This window comes from Ascaphus truei, chromosome 2 (assembly GCF_040206685.1).
Source record: "Ascaphus truei isolate aAscTru1 chromosome 2, aAscTru1.hap1, whole genome shotgun sequence".
Taxonomy (NCBI): domain Eukaryota; kingdom Metazoa; phylum Chordata; class Amphibia; order Anura; family Ascaphidae; genus Ascaphus; species Ascaphus truei.
In genome coordinates this window covers 80,344,826-80,366,711 of record NC_134484.1, presented here as the reverse complement: position 1 = coordinate 80,366,711, position 21,886 = coordinate 80,344,826, and positions in this window count along the sequence as shown.

Sequence of the window (21,886 nt, the reverse complement as noted above, 5' to 3'; positions counted from 1 at the left end):
ACAGCTACAGGGGAAATGTCCCTAGTTAGGAGTTTCCCTGTAGTAGCCACAATCTGATTACGTTTTAAATAGGTTTTAATCTGAAGTTGTTAAGTAGTGTGTGTATATATAAATATATATTATATATATATATATAGATATATATCTATATATATCTATATATATATATATATATATCCAATAAAGAATATCACTTGTGAGCACATTCACATGTCTTAGACAGGTCTGCAACACTGCCTTTCAACCATTATCACCTAGCATGCTAGACTGGATTCTCTCCTCAAACCCCAGCAGAATCCAATCCTCTGGCATCCTTCCTGATATTTTCAGTGACCATGCAACCTGTGACCTGTGTAAGGAAAATTAAACCGCCCCATTCAAGCCCTAAAGTTCTCCTCACTAGAACATTTAAAAACTTTAACCCACAACAGTTTCTGGATGACCTTACCAACTGCCCATGGCACAGTATCGATTTAATTCCCGACCCTGATTCTGCGCTCGACTATTTCCAATATGAGTTCTTAAAACTCTGCTATACCCATGCTCCACTAAGCAAAATAAGGGTACGGGGGGCCCACTTTCCATGGGTTACACCTGACCTTATAGCACTCTACCAGTTCAGGGATGCCTTGTGGAAAAGCTACAAAGTAACTGGCACTACCAAGGATCTCAATCACTACAGATGCATGCAGAACATGTGCACAAGGCAAACAAGGCATGCAAAAGCACAATATTACTCTGACAATCTCCACCAGAATACATCAAACCCAGATAACTTCTGGAAGGTTATCAACAATATATTCCAGCCTCCTAACCATCAACAACCAAGTAATATTACTAAGGGGGATATTACTCTGACAAACCCCACTGACATTGCAAATGCATTCAATGATTACTTTGTGGGGTGTGCCACTAACTTATTAGCGAAACGCAGCCCAAACCACAAACCTGAATCTCATCCTGGGGGTACCCCTATAGTCCCACCCCCTCCCAACACTGCCCACAATTTTCAATTTGGCCCAGTATCTGAACAGGAGATTATAAAAGCGCTCCTCAAACTAAAACTAAGCAGCCAATGTGGACCCGACTTACTACAATCTAGGTTCCTACGACTTGGTGCCCCAGCCATTGCCAAACCAATTGCGTCCTTAGTCAACTCTATCCTGTCTGCAGGCCATATCCCTAAGACCTGGAAAACTGCCAGAGTTGTCCCAATCTTCAAAAGTGGGGACAAAAACACTGTCTCAAACTACAGGCCAATCTCACTTCTCCCAATTCTATCCAAAGTCATGGAAAAATGTGTCCACTCCCAATTAAGTGATTTCTATACCAAGACAAATTTCCCTAGCCAATTCCAATCTGGGTTTCGTCCCAAACACTCCACCGTAACTACCCTGCTAAAAGTTTGCAATGAAATCCAGTGTGGAATGGAACGGGGACAACTCACTGGTGCAGTATTCCTAGATTTTTCAAAGGCTTTTGACACAGTTGATAATGCTATCCTGCTTAACAAACTCCAGAGCTCTGGAATAGGGAAGCATGCTTTAAGCTGGTTTCAGTCCTACCTATCAGGAAGATCCCAACATGTGTCCATCTCAGGCTCTAACTCCAACCCCCTGGATATCACCTGTGGTGTCCCGCAAGGCTCTGTTCTGGGCCCCCTACTCTTCTCAGTGTTCATTAATGATCTTCCCACAGCTTGTAAGGAAGCCTCAATACACATGTATGCAGATGACACAATCCTATATGCACACAGCCATAGCCTCTCTGACCTTCAACACATACTTCAGTCTGACTTTTGAGACTCGATAATTGGATTTCCCAAAACAAACTGTTTTTAAACACTGACAAGACTGTAACAATGGTATTTGGGACCAAGACTAAATTTGTAAAGCTCCCAGTGACTGAGCTCCTGATTAGAACCAACGCTAACACCACCCTAACACCTGTCACTAGTTTTAAATACCTGGGCTTATGGTTTGACTCCCACTTAACATTCGGGATGCACATTGATACCCTGACAACCAAGACCTATGCCAAACTAGGGGTACTTTACAGGAACAAATCCTCCCTAAGTCTCCTGGTCAGAAAGCGTATCGCACAGCAAATGCTAATGCCAATTATTGACTATGGAGACATAGTATATGGCTCGGCTCCTCAAACCCACCTTAGCAAACTTGACACCCTCTACAATTCAATTTGTCGTTTTGTTCTCCAATGCAACTACAACACACATCACTGCGAAATGCTCAAAGAACTAGATTGGTCAACACTAGAGTCTAGGCGCAAAGTTCACCTTTCCTGTCTTGCCTTTAAATTCTTCATGGGTAAGCTACCCAGCTACCTGAACAAGCTCCTCACCCCTATCACTTGCAGCACTTATCACCTGAGATCAGACTCCAAAAGACTGTTCATGGTCCCAAGGCTCAACAAAGTATCCGGACGTTCCTCCTTCTCCTACCGTGCAACCCAAAACTGGAACAACCTACCAGAGACCCTCACATCCACCACCAGTTTAAGTTCTTTCAAATCTAAGGCTGTCTCACATTTTAACCTGGTCTGTAACTGTTTCATACGCTCATAGTATATATTTTCTTTAACTGTGCACGCAATGTCTTGTATATAATGTATACCCTGTTCATTTATGTAACTGTACTTGTAACCATGTATTATTTGTTTTACTCTGTGCCCAGGACATACTTGAAAACGAGAGGTAACTCTCAATGTATGACTTCCTGGTAAAATATTTTATAAATAAATATAGCATACAGTGCTCCCACTGCAGCAAGGGATTCTGGGAAATGGCATGCAAATGAGCACACAATGTGTCATCTTTTGCCATGGAGGAAATGGGCTCCATGTGTATGGATATTCCAGGCAAAAGGTGACACATTGTGTGCTCAATTGCATGTAATTTCCCAGAATCAACCAGGGAGACTGTGCGCAAGCGGGGAGACTATAGAGCCTATTACAAATGCGTTGTTTACATCAGTTATGCATGTATAGGACTATTGCCGTACAGTACATGCATCGATAAGTGGAAAAAGGGTAGTCCTTCACTTTAAGTACATTGTCGCTTTACATACATGCTCTGGACCCATTGCGTACGTTAATGCGGGGTATGCTTGTATACAACGTGAAACAACTTCAAAGCCTCAATGCAACTAATTAAACATTTTTGCCATTTAAAAGATATAATAGTGTTTTGACTTTTTATGTAGTTAAACATGGATTAGGCATTGAAAATATTACAATTACGGTGCGATGTATCTTAAATATTAAAGGAATACATTTACATTAATTACAGGAATACATTTTGGAGACTGTTAATATTTATAAAATCATCTTTACGTGTCACAGAAATAAGCTCCTACTTAATATACCACATGTATCTTTGGACTAAGTTCCTACTTAATATGGGTCATTTTAGATAAACCAGCCACTAAACACTTTTCTAATAGTATTAAAATAGCCTTAAAGTAGTTGGGTCTGTACTGTATATCAATTTAAGAAATAAAAACCTCAGAATAACGAAAATATATATTTTCCATCAGTTATGTCTATAATTCAATATTACAACTACAACTGCATATATTTCTATAATTCATGAGTAATGGCTGCTAACCAATTCTAAATTCTAATGGCATTTTAAGTTTTCTCAAATAAACTTTTCTTTTAACGATTACAATACTTTGATTGGAAGTACGGCATATGCTACAGTACATGATAGTTTTTGAATTGTGCTTTCAGTATTCACACATTTTAAATATATTGCAGTTTTCCTACTCTACTCTTGAAAGTAATACTGGTGTCATACTTTCCACAAAATGTATAATGGATGTTGAGACCATTGTTTCCACATATCATATCCTGCTACAGTACTTAATGCTACCATTTTAAATGTTTAAATAATGGCTATTTCCTCCATCATAATGTGATCCATCTATTGACACTATAATGGAGCGTAGCAATTATAGTATGTGCTATTACCATATATATTTGCATTTACTGTGGAAACTAAATGGTCCTGACGTTATCTGTGGGGAGAGGTGAACATTGTCTAATCTTTCCGTAACAGAAGCTTACGATTATATAAAAAGATAAAAGCGTGTCATAAGTAAGTCACTGAACCAGCCGTTTGCTTGGGTCTCAGTCTAGACAGAACTATTATAAAGCAAAAAAGGGCCTTCTATTATTATATAGTGGTTGAGTGGCAATTAATGCAATGTTCTCAGAAATCCAAATTTGCTGCAGATTTGCAAGTTCCTTCCTCTGTCAGGACCTGAGGCATACTCGGAAGAGCTGCCGCAAGGGGCAAGAAAGATCTACCCAAGCTCCTGCACCCTTTCTGCATTCCTGCATCCTTTCATCCCTCTGCCATCGCACCCTGTGCAGCTGTGCCAACCACAGCAGGGCCCTTGAGGGCTCAGATCTCCGGTGAGGTCGCATGAGATGTCACTGGCCCCGCAGTGGCAGTGATCTCTGATCTTCCCCAACAAAAAGGGGGTAGAAGGACAGCCTGATACAGCCACCCTCTGTCACCACTGTCTGCCTCAAGACACACCCAACCACAAATATACGCACCTCAATGGGTGCGGGAAGAGTTAAATCAGGTAAACAGAGTTAACCCATCAGGTGCATCAGAAAATGGCATAGCAGCCGCTGCGTATGTATAATTGCTGTCATGAGGTAAGTAAGAACACAGTGTCAAATGGTATATGTACTCTCTCTTTTCAACTGGCCCAGCCTTGGGCACCAAATGTATTGCTCTGGTAAAACTCACTTTTATGCAGACTGTGTCTCCAAATGAACCGCGTTGCACCGCCAACCCTCTCGCAACTGCACCGTAGCAGAGGGCGGTCACATGACCGGCGGTGATGTCATCCAAGAACGCTTCAGCCGCCCGGCGTGCTATCCGGCAATGAAGTACAGGAAATCTCTCCAACAGGAGACAGGAGCGGAGCACAGCCGTAAAGCAAAAGAGGACAGCTAAGGTGGTGACTAAAAAAGTTTATTGAACAACAGTATGCTGCTGATGGATCCTGGATCCTGTTTCTTTTATGGGACATACTCTCTTGCAGTTTTTCTTCTTTTTTCACTGTGTACAGTAGTGCTCCAACTTTCCTTCACCTGTCTGTTTGGATTTCCTGGAAAAACGGAGGCACACACCCGACGAGGAATTTCACTGAAGACCATACAGATGTGAGTAACATTACTCTTGCACACCTTTTATTTTTCCACATCGATGTACACTAGCTAGTGTGAGTTGTTACTTATCCTATAGTGGAACTCTATCCAGCTACTCAATTTATAGTGGATTTAGGTGTTGTTCTATATGTGACCATAGGTCTCTTCATTTATGTGATACTCCAAGGACTCACACAGTGAGGAATCAGTTTATTCAGGCTTGCATAAGCTACTGATCTATGTTTGAGCACCATACAGCTTTTCTTCTTCGGATTGATGCTGGGGGTCTCTGGAGTTGATACCCATTAGTATCATCACCGGAGACCCCCGGCATGAAACCGATGCATGAAAAATGTATTTACAGCCCACTTCATTACCTTAGCGGCAAACCACTAGGGCAATGAAGGGGTTAACCACCAGTGCCATGCTTATTGTGGGTAGTGGGGGTGGGTGAAGGTGGAATTTGGCCCTTGGTGGGTGTTTAGGCCTTGCGGGGGGATTGCGGGTTGACTTAACCCCTTCATTACCTTAGCGGTTCCCGCTACCCACCTTGTAGGACAAAACACCCATCCTTGGGGCTACTACCCACTTCACCAACCCTCGCTACCCACAATAAACACAAATACACACAACAGCCTCACTACCCACCTCCTAGGCCCCCAATAAACATTACAATATCTAATAAACACCAAAACACAACCCACCCCCTGTGCCCCCACATAAAACCATTTTTTATTTTTTACACACAGGATTAATAGTAGCATACAAATATTTAAAAAATGAGCCAACATACATCTCAAACCCGTTACAACGCGAATCCACTTATAACGTGATGCAAGCGTGGCTCTCAATTTTCGTATTTATGAATACTTTACAACACGATTACTGGTGTCTTAAATACTTTATTGTAAAATGCATACAATTGTACATTATTTCTAACGCAGTCCACTTATAAAGCGATGTGATTCTTTGGACCCCAAGCACAGCGTTATATGGGGGTTGAGCTGTACATATAAAAAAACATAAAAGCTAAGCATTTTGCAAAAGAACCATTGCTTCTTACTGTATGTATATATAGCTTTGAAGGCGCATACATAAATACAGTTGCAATGAATATGTAAAAAAAAATGTCAATACACCAAAAAATACAGTGAATAAACTGTAAAATAAAAATAACATATATTCAATTTTTTTAACTTACCTTTAGATGTCTTCACCCTCCGATTCCGTGGTCTCCGCATACTCTCGAACCAATCCACGATCCCAAACAGCAAAGATAAAAGGTAAGGTAAAAAAAAAAAGTAAAAAAAAACCCCAAGTCCTTTTCTTCTTTCTTTATCTTCATCTGTAAATTGTAAAATTGTAATCCATTTTGTGCTCTTCTATCTTCTATCTATCTTCTATCTTCTTCTGTACGTTCTTCTATCTTCATCTTCATCTGTAACGTCCTTGTAATGGCAATGAAGGGGTTAACTCCTCTCACAACCTTCCAGGCAGGCATAACCACCTACCCTGGGAGTAGTGCCCCCTTCATCCACCTCCTCTGCCCCAAGAAATTGATGTTTAACCCCTTCATTGCCTTAGCGGCTAGCTCCTAAGTTAATGAAGCTGTTTTAATATAAATGTTTAATACTAGTGTAGATGAACAGGGGCACACACTGGGCTGATTAGTGTGGTCCTCCACTAATAGCCCCTGAGGAAGACTATTAAGTAGAAACGCGCGTTGGGTGAGTCTTGGACTACAGAGTGGCACTTTGCTGGTGACATTCAGAGTGGAGAACTACACTAATCAGCCCAGTGTATGATGTGACACCGCGGAGCAGATGCTGTTCCTGGGAAGAGAATTGTCTGTCCATATGACCCAGGGTGGTCTGAATGTTTACCACAAAGACACTTATGTAAGTGGAATACTTTGTGTTTTTAATATTAAAAGCAATATTATACTATTTTGCTTTTTCTCCTTTGTATGTGGATTTCACTTCCTTTGCTATGGAACATTACTGGTGTTGATCCGGAGTACTTATCTGGAAATTAAAGTTGGTAACTTCTAACAACCACAACACCCTATTATCACGTTGTACACGTGAGTGAAAACTTTATAGAGCTTTCAACACTGATTACATTTGTTGTAGTTGACAATATTGCACTATTTGGTGTCTTTATTTCTATCTTCCATGTCCTGATGAGATTTGCGCACCTGTTTTCTTCTTTGAGAAACAGACTATAGGCAGGATTAATTTTAGAACAATAAAACAAAGGCAAGGTGAAACAGAAGACAGGAGACTGTAAAGATAGGCAAAGGCAGAAGACTGGGAAACACAGGAGACTCAAGAGAAGACACAGAGGAAAACCCAGAGCAGCAGCACACCCTGTGGACAAATGGGATCTGTGGCTAGAGTGAGAGTCTTAAGTACATGTCAGTTATGTTCCTGACAGGTACTGTAGAGAATGATCTCCTAAAACATACAGACACACTGGGGCCTATTCTAGTAGATTCAATTACTTTGTTGCTATCTCAAACATTTTGGCATGGCCCCATCGAACGGTTTTTCATTTGTGTTATAACAAGAGGGAGTGGCTAAGTAAGGCACGGGCCATAGAAGGGGGGAGCCGGGCTGCACCGCGCTGATGCTGAGGCTCGCCTGCAGAAACTGTGCGATTCCACGCACATACAGGCGAGCCAGTGTCCGCGATCGGAGGTGGGGGGAGACTGAGGGAGGCGGGGCAGTGACGTCACTGGGCCAATCGCCCGCGACGCACTGACGTCGACGTCACGGCGCCGACGTTACGGCGCCGTGACGTTGACGCAGCCCCACTCTCATTGGAGGTTTTCAGCCGACAGCGCGCTGAAAAACAGCTTGGCGCTCGGCTGAAACCTCCAACTCCTCCACACGCCTGCGGACGCTTGCGCGAGCCCCCTCTCAAGGCATCCTCATTGAGGATGCAGGGGCTCAGCGCTGAGCGTCCGCACGCCTCAGCACGGCCTGTCCTTGTATGGACTCGGCCTAAGTAACAACACTGACTGGCCCAGAGAGTTTGAAGCAGGGGAGCCTGGTCCAATTCCCGGTGTCGACTCCTTGTGACCTTGGGCAAGTCACTTTATCTCCCTGTGCCTCAGGCACCAAAAACATAGATTGTAAGCTCCACGAGGCAGGGACCTGTGTCTGCAAAATGTCTAGCAGTGCTATACAAGAACATGCTATTATTATTATTATCACGGTATTCAGAAAGAATCTGAAACCATCTCAACCCGTGAGGTAGAAAAATGCTTTTTTCTAAGTTCTCCCCCTGCGATTTACTCTCAATTTTCTCTCTGCAAAGAGAGAGCCGCCTCTCCCTGCAGCTCCTACAGGTGATCACAGTATTTTTATTTACATTTGAATAAGAGTGTGTGGGAGCAGGGGGTCTTGGAGCAGAACCGCATTAATTTCAGGTCCGGGGACCCCGTGCTTCCCGAAATACAGGCCCCGGTATGGGGTGCCGGTATCTCCTATGCGTTTAAATGTCACGATAATGTAACGCGGGAGATTTAAACATTGCAGAGGGATACCGGCACCCCATGCTGGGGCCTGTAGCTCGGGAATTAGGGAGTCCCCGGACCTGAAATAAATGCGGTTCTGCTCTGGAAACCCGGTGCTTCCACACCCTGTTATTCAAATGTAAATAAAAACAGCTTCATTACCGGATGAGTTAACCTCTTCACTACCATAACGGTGGGATCCCACCCATTTAGAGGTCCTGTGTATTTTAATTGAGTACTTAAAAGGGAGGAGACATTATGAAGGCTTTGGAACTCATAATATGTCTGAGAAAATGATTATGCTATCACTAACATCAAGATTAAACTTGTGGTTTAATCAGTAAGATCTAACATTTGATGTAAAGTGATATTTCAATTGTGATTGATGGAAACTGAGCTGTCCTAGATTATGTACAGCATGCACTGTATGTGCGAGAACAGATCCATCAAACTCAAATTAGCTTGGAGACAAATTCTTAAATCCAACTGCAAGACTCGGGCCACACCACGAAATTTTTTTACATAGACCCTAACCTACATGTACACTTTTTTCTTGAACTATTCTAATTAAAAATATGTAAATGTTGCTAATATCTCTCCCCCATTCCCTCCTCCATCCCGTCACTCTCTCCACCTCTAAAGAAGAGGAAACAGAAAACCAGCAAATGGCCATGAGAGAGGGGCGAGACAGACAGTCAGACACTCTGTCTCTCTGACATTCTCCCTCTCTTACACTCTATCTTCCTTTCTTACACTCTCTTACTCTCTGACACTCTGACACTCACTCGCTCACTCTGACACTCACTCACTCTCTGACACACCCTCGGTCACTCTTTGACACTCTCTCTCTCTTACACTCTCTCTATGACACTCTCTTTCTCTCCCTCTAACATGCTCTCTTTCTCTATGACATTCGCTCTGACACTCTTATACTCTCTCACTCACTGACACTCTCTCTAACACACTCTCTATGACATACTCACTTTCTCTCACACTCACTCTCTGACACATACTGTCACTCTTCCTCTCTCCCCATCTCATGCTCTCTCCGCCCCACCCTCACAATAAACACACACACACAATATACACAAACTGCCCCCTTCCCACACACTATACAAATACTTCCCCTCCCCCACATTACCCCCATAAACACCCCTCCCCACAATACAACCTGAGGCAAGAGTTGGGTTAATCAGGCCATTAATAAAGGTATTATACCTGACTGATTAACCCCAACTCGTATTGGGAGTGAAGGGGTTAAAAGTATGTGCATGACACTAATGTATTTATCCCTGTCCCAGCCTTTTTATCACCATTTTGCAGGCTTCTCCCTGACTGCAGTTATAGAAATAAATGCAAAGTGTGCTATAATCTTTTTAGGCACAAGATGGCGTTATGAGCACCGAAGCCATCGCTGATTGAATAAGCATGACTGGCGCTGGGAGGTCTGTTTGAAGTATGGGTATCCATTTCCAAGCATTCGACTCTGTAAAACCGCAAGTCAATTGAATAAGTGGCTTGCGGTTAAGGTTGAATTGGTTTACCGATAAAATATATCCGTACCTTGTTAGCTCCCGTAACTTGAAAGGCAGAAAGTCTATTGCCGTGGGAAGTCAGTCAATTGACGTGAGAAGTAGGTCAACTTGGCTTCCCACCGGCAAGCCTTTCAATTAAGCGGGCTATCTCGGGAACGCAGGAAGCTAGCACTCTAATTTTTGGTGTGCAAGTCTGTCATGGTAGCTTATGACAAGATATAATGAACACCAAATATCTGGGTTGAACTGAACGAGGCTTAGATATAATAAAATATCATTTATTCCTTAAAAAAGGTGAACACAGCAATATAGTACAATTAACAGACAAGAAGGTAACACTTACTTAGGGATGGGGGATGGAGAAGTATCAGCTAGCAATTCTCCAGCAATCCGGTGACATCCCAGGTGGAATCAGAAGAAGAACTAAAAACTGTAGGGTTGACACAGTTTACATACCTGTGTAACCCTATTCTTAACATTGAATATAGACTATTGGTGAACAATTATCTGTATCCAATCCCTAACGTGGAGACACAGATTAACCCATGCCCCCCAGCTAATTAGCCCATGTGTACTGGGACTCTATGGGTAGCCACATAATTAAATCAGGGGCGATGACCAATCTACCAAATGAAGTATCTGCATTGTTTGTAGGTGTAGACATAACACTTACAAACCACTCCAGTTTGATGATTCTCCGCCCTCAGGTAACAATTAGAGTGGCAGAGTCTTATTGATTAGTACTTGGTCTGTTGATTAGTACTTAGTGTAAACAATCAGGGCAGTTACCTTTTGATCACAGTGCTTAGGCTCAATCAGCCGGCTGCCCTTCATGACCTATTAGCATAGCAGATGGCGTCTGCATTTTCAGAACAGATCCAAAATACCATACATATACACTTTAATATCTACACATATTAATAAGTTCCATTCTGGTGGGCTCAGTGGGTCGAAATTTGCCAGTTTTTAATTCCTACAGTGACTCCACATATTGGCCAAATATCAACTCTCTGCGACCTCCAGAACTGGAGATACAGAAATGCACTTTAAAACATCTTTAAAATACAGGATTATAATGAAACATGGGAACAGGGGAACATTTTCAGGACATGACAAGGTGTAAACCACATTCCTGGACCGCAGTCCAGTTAACCCCTTGCCTCCCTGGTGAGATCAGGGGGTGGCCATATGAGGTGCAACCCCTTTAATACTGGGCCAACCCCCTCTCCCTCTACACCTCCCCTTCTTAATGGGTGACCTGTGGCCCACTGGCCCTAACGGGGAGTGGGGCACTGCTGGCACCCTTAACGAACTCAGTCTCAGAGGGATAGTCCTGACATGAAAGTCCATCAGCATTGCTGTTTTCACTACCCTTTTTGTGCTGAATAGTAAACTCGAATTCTTGTAAGGCCAAGCTCCACCTTAGCAATTTGGCATTCTCCCCTGATGCCCTCTGCAGCCAACTCAGGGGGTTGTGGTCTGTGAGGACCGTGAAAGCCCTTCCATACACGTAGGGCTGGAGTTTTTTGAGTGCCCACACAATGGCCAAGCACTCTTTCTCAATGGTGGCATAGGCTACCTCTCTGGGGAGTAGTTTGTGGCTGAGGTACACCACAGGGTGCTCTCTGCCGTCGTCCCCCACTTGGCTCAACACAGCCCCAATGCCATAGTCCGAGGCATCAGTCTGTATGAGGAAATGTTTGGTATAGTCTTGGGGCAGCCAGTATGGGGGCCCCAGCAAGCGCAGTTTTCAGTGCCTGGAATGCAGTCTCACAGGCAGGAGTCCAGGTGATAAGCACAGGCAGTTGCTTCTTAGTCAAATCAGTCAGGGGTTTGGCCACGGCGCTGTACTGTGGGACAAACTTCCTATAGTACCCTGCGATGCCCAAAAATGCCATGACCTGTTTCTTGGTTTTTGGAACAGGCCAATGAACTATGGCTTCTACCTTGGCTGGCTCTGGTTTGAGGTGCCCTCCACCCACCCTGTGCCCTAAGTACAGGACCTCTGCCATCCCTACCATACACTTAGTGGGTTTCAAGGTAAGCCCAGCCTCCCTGATCCTATCCAGCACCGCAGCTACATGTCCTAAGTGGGAGTCCCTGGAATTACTAAAGACAGCAATGTAATCTAAGTAAGCCCTGGCATAGCTCTGCATCCATTCCAGTAACCTATTGACCAGGCGTTGGAAGGTAGCCGGGGCATTCTTCATCCCAAATGGCATCACCAAAAACTCATAGAGGCCACTTGGAGTGATGAATGCTGACTTCTCCCTAGCCTCCAGGGTCAGTGGGATTTGCCAATAGCCTTTGCTCAAATCCATAGTGGTCAGATACTTTGCCCCCGCGAGTTCATCTAATAACTCATCCATGCGGGGCATGGGGTAGGCATCTGACACCGTCCCAGCGTTGAGCAAGCGGTAGTCCACAGAAAAATGGGTGGTCTTGTCCTTCTTAGGGACTAGAACTACCGGGCTTGTCCAAGGACTCTGGGATGGAGTAATTACCCCTAGGGTCAGCATCTCCTCTATCTCCCTTTCCATACTGGTCTTGACCTCTGCTGACACTCTATAAGCGTGCTTATGCAGAGGCTGCAGGTCCCCTGTGTGCACTGGGTGTTTTGTGAGATGTGTGGTCCCAGGCATGTCAGTGAAGAGGGCCCTAAACTTCGCTACTACCTACTGCCTAGCACTCAACTGTGCCCCTATCTCTACCTGCTCCACAGTGTTTCCCTGCCTAGCCTCCCCTAGGAGATCAGGCAGAGCATTGCTCGCCAGATCCTCCAGCAGTGGGCTACAAATGGCCATTACTGCTCCCATACTCGGTGCTCTGTATTCTTTCAGCATATTGACGTGATATGTCTTATGCCTCTCAGGCTCTACCTGTACAACGTAGTTGTACTCATTCACCTTTCGGGTAAACGGGTACGGTCCCGACCAGGCAGCCATCAATTTGTTCTCCCGAGTGGGTTTGAGAACAAGAAACTGCTGTCCTGGGATGAATTCCCTGCTACAGGCATTCCGGTCATACCATTGCTTTTGCTTGGTCTGAGCGGCCCTGAGGTGGTCCTGGGCCACCCCCATGAGCATCTCTAACCGGTCTCAGAGATCTACTACATACTAGATCACTGAAGCATCAGTAGCAGTAGCCTCCCCTTCCCATCCCTCACGGAATAGGTCCAGAGGTCCACGTACCCTGCGGCCATATAGTAGCTCGAAGGGGGAGAAGCCTGTAGATTCCTGCGGTACCTCTCGGTAGGCAAACAGCAAGTGCTGTAAATGAATCTCCCAGTCTTTCCCCTCCGCCTCTATAAAGGTCCGAAGCATCTGCTTCAGGGTACCGTTAAACCTCTCACATAATCCGTTTGTCTGGGGATGGTAAGGGGTAATGCGCCAGTGGTGTTCACCGCATACATCCTAGAGACAATGTAACAGTTCACTCATGAACTGCGACCCCTGATCGGTTAGGATCTCACTAGGGAAACCTACCCTAGAAAAAAATGTTCAGCAAAGCTGCTGCCACTGTCTTGGCATCAATGGTGCCAAGCGCTACCGCCTCAGGGTACCGGGTGGCAAAATCCACCACCGTGAGGATGTAGCGCTTCCCTGACCTACTAGGAATCATAAGGGGTCCTACAAGATCCATCGCTACTTTCTTGAAGGGTTCCCCTATTATTGGTAGGGGTTTCAGGGGTGCCTTCACACGGTCGCCAGCCTGCATGCATCACAAGAGCGGCAGAAAGTGCCCACATCTCGAGATGCCCCTAGCCAGTAATAACGCTGTAATAACCGGGCTCGCGTTCTGTTGACCTCCTGATGTCCCGTTTAACGGAATAGAGTGAGCTACCCGTAACAGTTGCTCTCTGTACCCCTGGGGCACTACTAGCTGTCGCTTACCGGTCAATCCCTCCTCTATCCCTGGGTTCCCTTCTTCTCTATACAGGAGTCCCTTATCCCATAGGCAATGCTCAGTGCCTTCCCTTGCCTGAGATTCGGACACCCAAAGTCTCATGCCGGCCAGGGTAGGGTCTGTCTTCACTGCCTCCCTAAACTGGGCTCCTAATTCTGGCCACCCCCCAGTCATGTCATTGTCCGGAGAACGGGGAAGGGTGAGGGGAAACAGTATGTCAGTCTGTGATTGCAACTGATACTGGCTTACCTCCCTGGGCTCCTCTACGCCCTCTGCTAACGTTGGTCCCAAAGGCTGGGGGAATGGTGCCGCCGCCATTGCCGCTGTCTGGCTCTGGGTATCCACCGCCACTGCAGCGGGTTTGGGCACTCGGTTGTAGGTGCAGGTCATCGGACCCAGATCGTTGCCAAGAAGAACTTCAGCATCCAAACCGGATAAAACCCCCACCTCCCGCACACCCTGGCCCTCCCCCCAATCCAAAAAGATTCTGGCCACTTGCAGGAAACGTGGCTCTCCGTCGGCCACAGTGATCTGTATCCCAGGGCCTGGGAGTAAATCCTCTGGCCGGACCATATCAGGTCGGACCAGCGTCACTGCAGTTCCTGAATCCAGCAAGCCGACTGCTTGCCGGTCACCGACTGTGACCGGGGTGAGATGTCTGCTTAGCCAAGCCGGACAGTAAGGGGTCCAAATGTGCAACCCTATGCTGGGGAATCACTTTGTACCGCCGACACTGTGTCTCAAAGTTCTTCAAAAAACTGTCGATCTGATCAGTACCTTCCACAAACTTGGTGAGACTGTGCTGATCCAGTTTGAGTTCATCTTGGTTGGGTTGGACAGGGGGGCAATAAGCGGGTCTGGGATTTCCTCCGCAACCAGTTTAGGGGCTTCTGCTCCATGAGACCCAGATAGGGCTTCCCACATACACAGGGCTGCAGCGCTCCTGAGCCCAAGCAGTGGCCAGGCACACTGGCAGAGCCTGTAATACTGCCCCACACTGTGGGGACCAGTTTGTCGGCACCTCGAGCCGCCTCTTGGTCACCTCTTTCAGCCCCTCTGTCGATATCCGGTACACGGCCGTGGCACTCATTGCTCACTGCTCCAGAAACACCCTACGCGTTTCATCACAGGGACTTCGTCAGGGGAAATTTCATTCCTTATATACCTAATAAATAAACTTGTGCATTGATTGCCAATAAACAACAGATGAATATATTTAACTTACAAGTGTATTTAACCCATGTGATTGCTGGACAGAACATAGTACTAGAGTATCCCTACCTGTATTTATATGTGAATACCATGAAACAAAAAATATACAGAGCAACATTAAAGCTTACATAACAAGTTAATTTATTCGGTAAGCTGTCTGACCAATGAAATTGACCCCTGACAAAGTCCCCAGGACGAAATGCTTAGGGTGTTTCTGGAGCAGTGAGCAGTGAGTGCCACAGCCGTGTTTTTATGAGTGCAAGCAGAAGAGTGAGCTTTTTGAATCCCTGAGCAGCAGAGGTTTGGTGTTACCTGCCGGGTCCATACCGCGAGGCATCAAGTGTACGGGAACTTGTTTCCTTGGAGTGCCTGTAGCCGGAGGAAGCAATACTGTGAGACACGGTGCAATTGTCTATCCGGTATACATGGAACCAGGACATTGAATAGCGTGTTGAGTGAGAGAGGCACTATATCCTCCAAGGACTCTCCGTTTGGATCCACTGCTGCTTTGCTGTACTGTTGGGGTTTGAGAATTTTCTCATATATGCTGTTATTCAAGCTCTGTTTGTGAGTGCACATTTTATATTTTTTCAGCCCAATAAAATTATTTTTATACTTTAACACACTAGGAGTGCGCCTGTTTTTCTTTGTTTTTTTTTGCAGATATCTTTCATGGGACTAGTGATCCTCATATTCAGGCTGCAAGATTCCGGAGAATTGTGTTTTGGGACTGGTTCTTTTTTTATTATTTATATTTTTTATTATATTTTCCATATATTTACATCAGTTTATAAGTACTTAATATTTTTTATATATTTATTTTTATATATATTGTATATTTTTATGTTTTCATTTTGTTTTTGATATATATAGGCTGTTTATTGGAGTGACATTATTCACCATTAGTATATATATATTAGTAACACTCACTTCATTTCTGCTCCATTGGTCAGTGATAGCTTCTTTTTTGCTAGTTTTATTCATATTATGGTTTAGTACGCATTAGGCGCTACCTCACATTTGTTTGTGTGTGTGTGTGTGTGTGTGTGTGTGTGTGTGTGTGTGTGTGTGTGTGTGTGTGTATATATATATATATATATATATATATATATATATATATATATTAATTTTAAGTTATGGTGGGTGAAAAAGGCGACAGAAAACCTCCACCGTTAGCATATAGCCAATAAAGATACTGGGTTGCCGGGAGGACCAGTTTCACTGAAGCACCAGGAACCGGAAGTATCATAGAACGCCGATCAGTTCGGCAAGTGCCTGTCGCGGACACCGGAGTTTGCGGAACACCATGAACTGGTCTGTGCCCATGTTTTAAACTTGTTGTGTGAAATCACATTCCTGATATTTGACATAAAACAAAATTTTGAAAAAGAAGTTCTTTGAAAATTGTGATGACTTCATGGTGGTGAGGACGCTTAAAGATACCTTTACATGCCTGAGACAGGCACTGAAATGTAAGAGCATATCTCACCATTTACAGATACAAGCATTGTGTTGTGAACTTGCTTCACTATTGTGCTCTTTTTCTTTTTCCTTATCTGACACTGAATAGCAAAGCAAACCTCTAACTAAATAGAATAAGTTGCCTTTTCTGTACTACTCTTTCATTATACTGTACTTAACTGACTTCGTTTTCAAAATCAGCAAAAACAATGCCTGTTTCACATGATCTTTGCAGTGGCGTAGCTAGATATGCCCGGGCCTTTGTGTGTCTCTCTCTCTCCTTTGTCTCTCTCTCTCTCACTCCTTTGTGTCTCTCTCTCACCTTTGTGTGTCGCTCTCTCTCCTTTGTCTCTCTCTCTCCTTTGTGTCTCTCTCTCTCCTTTGTGTCTCTCTCTCTCTCTCCTTTGTGTGTCTCTCTCTCTCCTTTGTGTGTGTCTCTCTCTCTCCTTTGTGTCCCTTCCTTCCTGTATCCTTTCCTTTTCATATCTGTTGTTACCTCTGTGATTTAACCCTTCCCCTCCCTGTCCCCTTTCCCAGCATGTCTCTCAGGCTGCAGCTTCAGCCCCACGCTGCTGTACTTGAGGCCCCGCCCCCTGACCTCGGCCCTGCCATCTATGGAGGCTCTGCAGAGGAAGGCATTTCCCCTCTGTCCTTCCTACTGCATCTCAGGGCCCTGCCCCCTAACCGCGGCCCCACCCACCTGCAGAGGAAGTGATTTGCCTCTGTGCTTCCTGCCTGGGCAGGAGGTCTGGCCGCTGACAGGGGGGGAGAGCGGGCCCCCCAAGAGTGCGGGTTTCAAAGAGATCAGCCACATAATTGTTACACTTCAACTTAATGTAGCAAATCCAAAAGCAATAGTAGGCAATTTGTAAGCCCTATCCTGCTTTATTAATGTCTCTATTCCCATAAGATTACCTTTACCCTGATCATGTTCAATTAGCCAATAGACACTGTTGCATGTCTTTATACGGAGTCCATATATGTTGCGATCGTGGCTTATTGGTATTACTTACAGTACCTGCATTTTGTTCTGAGTGGTTACATATGCCTGATGACAATTGCTTCACTCTTTAACTATAAACCATATACACTATGTGGTTTTTGAGATTAAAACCACTTTATTGCCGTACCCAATGTATTACTCCTAAACAGGAAATACACAGTCAGCAATATTAACTGTGTTGGATAGGGTTCCCTTTCCACGTTGACTGTCTTCCTGAATTTTTAACTTTTTTGTGTATGTAGCCCTTGTTCCCCCGTACCTGGGATGTAACTACCGGCACTGCTATTACCTGTGGCAAGCAGGGGGCCTGAGCCTCCGCCACTGGGAGCCTGGGGTGATTCTGGTTTGTCTCGGTGCAGCGCCACCACCTGCAAGGGATCTCAACGTGGTGGGATTAGCCCCTTACGGGAACAATACCAATAATACACACACTCAAATATATGACAACAACCTTTACTGAACGCACTATAACAGTACCCTATACCACACAGTATAATAGGCCCAGCCCTGTATCACCAATGAGTGTCCCCAAAGTACATACAGTAGGGTGCTTGGCACCAATACACTGATGTCCTTTTCCCCCAAAGTCGTGACCCACCCCGAAGTGTAGGAGATGGCGCTATCCCGTGAAGTTTTGGTGCACTTAGTTGGGTACCTGCCCGTGACTCCGGCACCCGGGTAATGCAGATTTATAAGGGGATCCGTCTGATTCAACGTTGTCGTGGTCTGCGATGGCGTCCGCCTCCATGTGGGGTGAACTCCGGTGTGGATAATATCCCCATACAGGTTCTCTTACAACGGCTGCACTCACTGTGTGGCATCTTCACTGTGTCCCTGACATTAGACAGTAAATGAGGAAGCATCCCTATCTAAGGGGCCTTCCCTGCAGCAATCACAAGCTACTGTGAGCTGTGGCCTAAGGGGGGGGTGGAATATACTAGGCAAAGTCTCAGAGCCACTGGCTCTGAGACACTACCTGCTTGATCCAGCTCCCTCTTCCGACTGGTGTGGTCCACCTGAGCGCGCCACATCTATCAGTCTGTTGCAGTGGGATTCCGGGAGCCCTATTGGCTGTTGTGGACCTTGTGTCCCTACTCCCAGAGGCTCATGGGAGTTGTAGTTCCCCTGCAGAGCTATGGGTGAAATGGCCACCGCACCTTATTGCACTGAGGCATGATGGCCGCCGCTACTCTGAATACTCTCTGCACATGCGCAAGCTGTTACTGCGCATGCATTGTGAGTGGCCATATAGGGATATTAGTACCCTCTGATTAAATTTTCCGGCCATTATGTTTGTCTATAACGAGTGCAAATAAGTATCCTTTGGGTTGTATCTATCAACCTTTTAGTAAATACAATGATACAGAACAATATAGGATGTAAATGACGCTCCCTGAGTGATAATTATATGCCGAAAAGCTATTATCTTCCATTGAAACATAGCCCTTATAGTCTACAGATTTTAAAATACTCCTGTATTTACAGCATTAAATAAAAAAATCCCACATTAAACAAAGGCCTTTTGTTATCGTCAATATATTTGAAAAGCACATGTGTACTGTATGAGTGTGAAAGAAAAGATTGCATTTAGAGTCATTGTATAGAAAGAATGGGTAATTACAATGTCCAAATTTCTATGTGTAAATGAAAAAAAAATACAGTATGTGAAAAATCTTTGCAATTTTATAAAGTGTTCTTCTAAACTAGGTGTTATCAATCTCATTCATTTGCTATACAGTATGGTGAAATGTACTTGAGACAGGAACACATATTTATACCCTTGTAGTTAGCAAATATTTTATTGCGATCAGTATCAGGTTAGAAAAAATGTTTCCCCCATGAAAGATAAATGATAACAGCTCAGCCAGCATTTATTTTTTCTCAAATGGACACAGCTCAATTGCTCCTCCATGTGGATAGTCTATTCATATTGCTGGTGACCACTGAACCTGCAGTACAACAGTTACTGTATTTATAAAGAACCGGCAGTGAATTCACTACACTATTACAAAATGAAAGGTCATGCAAATTACAGCTCAACCCCATTATAACGTAATCCGTTACAGCGCGAATCCGCTTATAGCGCGATGCAAGCGTGGCTCCCCATTTTCGTATTTATGAATACTTTACAACATGATTATTGGTATCTTAAATACTTTATTGTACAATGTATAAAATTGTACATTATTTCTAACACGACCCGCTTATAACGCGATGTGATTCTTTGGACCCCAAGCACAGCATTATAAGGGGGTTGAGCTGTACTATAGTTTTTCTCTCAAACTGAAACCTATAACCATAAGGTTTTACTGGGAGTTCCCGTCCATTAACATTCAGGGAACTTTGCCTCACAATGATAAATGTGATTTTGCAGGTAATGCCACTTGCTCTGGATGGGAAAAACACTGCCTAACTCTGTAAACTTCATGGGTCCTTGGACAAGTTACTTTACCTCTGTGAACCTCAGGCACTATAAGCAGATTGTAGGCTTATTGAGGAAGGGCCTTGTAAGAGATGTGTGCAGAGGTACGCAATACAGACTGGTTTTAAGGTGAAATTAAATAAGGCTTTATTGCGCCTGTTGCTTTAAACAAAGCAAACATGTGAAAATCCACAAATAAAATCTGCTCCACGTTGGAGTATTTTTACACTTGTAGTCCAGCGATTTACCAGCCAAAATCATAGAGACATTTAGATATATATAGACAGACATAGATAATCAGTCTTATAAGAAAAGTCTTATCTGTCTCGTAGTTGTAGGGGGAAGGCTTCTCTCTTTCCTGGGTTGCTGCCTTTTCCTCAGGTTATCTCAGCATTCAGGTGTAGACGTCTTGTGAGCTCCAGACATCTGTAATCCCTCTATCAGTCTCATCTGTGAGACTCAGGAACCTCTGCTCTGTCTGTTTTGCTTGGTCAGCCCAGGAATCTCTCTTCCTGTCTCAAAGGCAGGCTTTTCTAACCAACCTCTAATCATACAGAACACCTACAAGCTCAAATTGAACCCCCAAAATACCCACAACATATATATAAGCATATAAGTTTCACAGAGGAGTGCTACTGAGCATGGCAATATATATTTAAAACCAGAGACATAACATAAAACACAGACAAAGCTCAGTGCACATCCAGAAAAACTTATATACGGTACAGTGCCTAAATATACATGTATAAATAACTAATAAATAAAATGGTCTTTTAGTTTAACATTTTGGCCAAATTGTTGTAAGCCCTTGAGCCAAACTTCACGGCAGACCACGTTTCAAGGGTCCCTACACTAATATAAATTCTTAATAACCTGTGCATTGCCAGGAAGAATGATTTATAATAAATCTGTCAATATAAGTTGCAAAAGTTCTAAGTCTGATTGAAGCTTTTATTAACCTGTACATTACCAGGAAAAGCACTCTGTAATAGATTTGTCACAATCACACTGCATGCAGGCAAGTTCCCCTGATAGCTGGAGATGCCATGGAGTGAGCTTTTAACCATTTAAATGTGGGAGGGAGTGAGCTTCAATTGGATAGGAGGTTGCCACCCTCCAAAACAGCCAAGACTAGCTGAACAAGAATTATAAAACATACAGAACACCTACAAGCTCAAATTGAACCCCCAAAATAACCACAACATATATATAAGCATATAAGTTTCACAGAGGAGTGCTACTGAGCATGGCAATATATATTTAAAACCAGAGACATAACATAAAACACAGACAAAGCTCAGTGCACATCCAGAAAAACTTATATACGGTACAGTGCCTAAATATACATGTATAAATAACTAATAAATAAAATGGTCTTTTAGTTTAACATTTTGGCCAAATTGTTGTAAGCCCTTGAGCAAAACTTCACGGCAGACCACGTTTCAAGGGTCCCTACACTAATATAAATTCTTAATAACCTGTGCATTGCCAGGAAGAATGATTTATAATAAATCTGTCATTATAAGTTGCAAAAGTTCTAAGTCTGATTGAAGCTTTTATTAACCTGTACATTACCAGGAAAAGCACTCTGTAATAGATTTGTCACAATCACACTGCATGCAGGCAAGTTCCCCTGATAG